General features: G+C 47.6%; 1 protein-coding gene across 1 annotated transcript in view; it reads left to right on the forward strand.

Annotated features, from left to right (window-relative positions):
* Positions 1-3,755: 3,755 nt before the first annotated feature.
* The window catches only part of LOC143282318 (uncharacterized), a 64,677-nt gene continuing 63,948 nt past the window's right edge, over positions 3,756-4,484 (forward strand). The window contains exon 1 of the mRNA XM_076587922.1: positions 3,756-4,322. The gene's annotated coding sequence lies outside the window, so the exon portion shown is untranslated. The remainder of the gene's footprint in view (positions 4,323-4,484) is intronic.

Consider the following 4,484-nt stretch of genomic DNA (forward strand, 5'->3'; position numbering starts at 1 on the left):
GACCTTACACTGGGATCAAAAGAACAAAAAAGATGTATATATATATATGATGCCGATTTTTTTAGGTATGGGAGCAGCCTACTCATTTTGTGTTCGAAGTCTAGATTCAGCACTGAAATATAAATCAAACGTTCAAGTGTGTGTGTGTGTGTGTGTGTGTGTGTGTGTGTGTGTGTGTGTGTGTGTGTGTGTGTGTGTGTGTGTGTGTGTGTGTGTGTGTGTGTGTGTGTGTGTGTGTGTGTGTGTGTGTGTGTGTGTGTGTGTGTGTGTGTGTGTGTGTGTGTGTGTGTGTGTGTGTGTGTGTGTGTGTGTGTGCGTGTGCATGTGCGCGCGCGGGCGAATGATCGTTTCCAAATGTGATGCATGTAACTAAGTGACATGGCAAAACAAAATTATTTAGTCGATATGCCGATCTATCTATCTATCTATCTCTCAGTTTCAATTTCTGTTTCAAGGAGGCCTCAGAGCGTGCCGACAGATCCATATACGCTACACCACGTCTGCTAGGGAGAACAGGTAGAGATGCCTGACCTCCCCATGACACAACTCGCTGATCAGGCCTCTGTCTTCCTGTCTCCCTGTCTGTCTGTCTGTCTGTCTGTCTCCCCCTCTCTCTCTTTCTGTTCCTCTGTCATCGTCATCTCCCATTCTCCCTGTCTGTCTCCCTGTCTGTCTGTGGTGTAGCGTATATGGTTTTGTCCGAACGCAGTGACGCCTCCTTGAGCTACTGAAACTGAAACTGAAACTGTCTGTCTCCCTGTCTGTCTGTCTGTCTCCCTGTCTGTCTGTCTGTCTCCCTCTCTCTCTCTCTCTTTCTGTTCCTCTGTCATCATCATCTCCCATTCTCCCTGTCTGTCTGTCTCCCTGTCTGTCTGTCTGTCTGTCTCCCTGTCTGTCTGTCTGTCTGTCTCCCTGTCTGTCTGTCTCCCTCTCTCTCTCTTTCTGTTCCTCTGTCATCATCATCTCCCATTCTCCCTGTCTGTCTGTCTCTTGATCTCTAAGCCCGGATAGCAGGGGAAAAAGCAGTATATCAATTCTTCAGCATATGAAAACTTGAGCGATTATAAAGAAAAGAATCCTAAACATAATCTGTAAAACAGAGACAACGGGACATAACGTGTACGATCATAAGTTCCCCTTGCCCCTTTCTGCACTCCCATCCACCCTCACAACTTCTTCTTCTTCTTCGTTCGTGGGCTGCAGCTCCCACATTCACTCGTATGTACACGAGTGGGCTTTAACGTGGATGACCGTTTTTTTATTTTATTTTTTTTTTATCCCGCCATGTAGTCAGCCATACTCCGTTTTCGGGGGTGTGCATGTTGGGTATGTTCTTGTTTTTATAACCCACCGAACTCTGACATGGATTACAGGATCTTTAACGTGCGTATTTGATCTTCTGCATGCGTATACACACGAAGGGGGTTCAGGCACTAGCAGGTCTGCACATGTTGACCTGGGAGGTCGGAAAAATCTCCACCCTTTACCCACCAGGCACCGTTACCGAGATTCGAACCCGGGACCCTCAGATTGCTTTAACCATTCAGCTGTTGCGCCCGTTCGCCCCTACAACAAGATGCATACATTTCTGCAGCCGTTGTTTGGTGTAGTTTACTTTGAACAGGAAAAACAACAACAAAACGAACAGATCTGAAATTTGCAAAGGACTGACTTTCCAACCAAACTGCTAGTCATTGTAACACTTGTATGAAGAAAGAAAGAAAGAAAGGAAGAAAGAAGAAGAAGAAGGACAACAACAACAGGAACAAGAACAAGAGCAACAACATCAGCAGCAATAACATTAAATAGAACAACACGAAAACCCCACAGACCTCCACAACTCTACAAAAATGTCAGCGTGTGAGAGAGAATGATGTGTCCTTTTTTTTTCACTTCTTTCCACCAGCTGGCAAATAACACCTCCTCTCGTTCCCTGCACGACGGTATCTCCACAGAGAAATCACTAGCGCTTATATCCACCCCCCCCCTCCTTGGTAAAGAACATATTGATTTTTACAACACTCACTGCGCGCATGTTTTCCCTGTGGTGTTTGATGTATGGCAGACGGCAGCATTTTTCTTGCGTCGGAAACAGTAATGTTTTTTTGTTTGTTTATTTTTGTGTGCGCTGTTGTTCGTTATGGTTGTGGTGGTGGGTGTACGGGGCGTGGGGGGTGGGGGGAGGGAGCGTGGGGGGGGGGGGGGAGACCTGGGGGAGGGGAAGGGTTAACGGTTGTTGACGTTCTGCTGTAGTTTGTGATGGTGATGTGTTTTTTTTTATTTATTTATTTTTTTATAGCTTTGTTGTCTGTCTTCAATTTCCTGCTTTATCCAAAGCTCTCCGCGAATTTCCGTTGCGTTGCCGGCTTGAGTTTGTACAATGCATATCAAAGGAAGAAAGGGTGAAATAATAAGGATAACAACAGTTCCCTGCAGACTAAGAGGACATGAGTTTATTTTAGCATCGACCGATATAAGGCAATGTCAATTACTGCAATTTGCAAACAAGTGAGATCAGACAATGTATTCCGTTTAACATGCTTTACATCATGCATGCAAAAATTAACAACGCTGCAAAACAGATGATGTTCCACGGGGAAGGTGTGTGCATCCATACACCTTTATTTGTTTATTGATTGTGTGATGTTTTTACAACCTTTATCATCATTTTTCTGACTGTGTGGTTCTGTACACAGGGGTATCAGATGTCTACAGCACTAATAGCACGCTGTGACAACGCTCATCGCTCTCTCTCTCTCTCTCTCTCTCTCTCTCTCTCCCCCCTCTCTCCCCTTTCTCTCTCCCTCTCTCTCTCTCTTCTCTCTCTTTCCCTTTATCTCTCTCCCTCTCCCCCTTTCTCTCTCTCCCCCTCTCCATTTCTCTCTCTCCCTTTCTCTCTCTCCTCGCTCTCTCTCTCTCTCTTTCTCTACTCCCCCTCTCTCCCTTTCTCTCTCTCCCTCTCTCCGCTCTCTCTCCCGTCTCTCTCTCTCTCTCCCCTCTCTCTCCCGCTCTCTCTGTCTCTCCCGCTCTCTCTCCCCATTTCTCTCTCTCCCTCTCCCTCTCTCTCTTTCTCTGTCTCCCTCCCTCTCTCTCGATCTCTCTCACCATATCTCTCTCTCCCTCTGTCTCTCTCTCCCCCTCTCTCCCTCTCTCTGCCCCTCTCTCTCTCCCGTCTCTCTCTCTCGCTAGAAAGAATCCACCACACACAGCCATCATAAACCCAGCCCCAGCAGTAGCAGTAGCAGCACCAGCGGCAGCCATAATCTCACCACGGTGCCAGAGCAGCGGGCTTGCCAGCATCCTACCACTACCACTACCACCAGCACCATCACCACCACTACCATCACCACCACGGTCACCATCGCTGCTCTAAACTGACGGCCGTCGCCTGTCATGGCGGACAAAGGTGGACAGCATGACGTTGGGACGTTTCGCTAACTCACGGACAGCTTTTGGCGCTGTGTCTGTCTGCTCAAAGTGGCCTGTTGCCTGGAGCTGAGAGGGGATCTGTGGGCCTCTGTGTGCCGTCACTCGCTCTGCTGGAATCTAGGACCGAACGCAGACTGGGTGAAGAGCTGTGTTTTGCTGTGTGGATCGATAGAGTGTTCAGGACTGTATTGGCGTGAATGACGCTTGGTGTGTGTGTGTGTGTGTGTGTGTGTGTGTGACGCGGGAGGAAGGACCAGCCATGGTGTGCTGTCAGCAGGAAAACGTGCAATTTTCTCTCGCCGATACAGCTCGGTGAAGTGGAATGCCAGCTTCCCGCACTCCAGCTCCAGACTTGTGGGAAGAAATAGATGTTGGGTGATGGCTTTTCGGACAGAAATCTCCAGTTTTTGGACGCCAAAGTATCGATTTCCTCCAAATCCAGCGCTGCTGGCAAGCTCCTCTGATTCCTGTGTGTTGCTGGGAAGTGATAAGATCAAGCTGTGACCAGGAAAACAAAACCCTTCTGTTGTTGTTTCGTCTTCGGGAGCTGTACTACAGGTTTTGAGTATTTCCAGGAGAAACGCATATTTTTGATTGAAACGAAAGGAGTGGAGTCCGTTTCCAGACCTCGACAAGCCCATTTTGGTTGTAATAACTCCTGTGCGTGTCAGGGACAGAAGACTATAGGCAGGATTGTGGAGAACAAGAATTGTTGACAAACAACATTTTCCCTCACAGAAATGATGCAACTGCCGGTGCCTTGAGAAACAGTCGTCCCTTGGTGTTTCCGCGTTTCAGACGGCCGTTTTTTAAGATCTGTGGTGACTCTGTTTCGCAGAAATAGTAACAGCTGTAGCTGAGTGAAAAAAAGAACATTTGACCAACTGTTCGAGGTCTGATTCGTTTGTGTTTTTTTTCAGCTGCCAAGTTGTCTTTTGCCATGTTATGTCACAGGCAGTTTTGAGAGGCAGATAAGTGTGTGTGTGTGTGTGTGTGTGTGTGTGTGTGTGTGTGTGTGTGTGTGTGTGTGTGTGTGTGTGTGTGTGTGTGTGTGT

This window comes from Babylonia areolata, chromosome 5, assembly GCF_041734735.1.
Source record: "Babylonia areolata isolate BAREFJ2019XMU chromosome 5, ASM4173473v1, whole genome shotgun sequence".
In the NCBI taxonomy this organism is placed as follows: domain Eukaryota; kingdom Metazoa; phylum Mollusca; class Gastropoda; order Neogastropoda; family Buccinidae; genus Babylonia; species Babylonia areolata.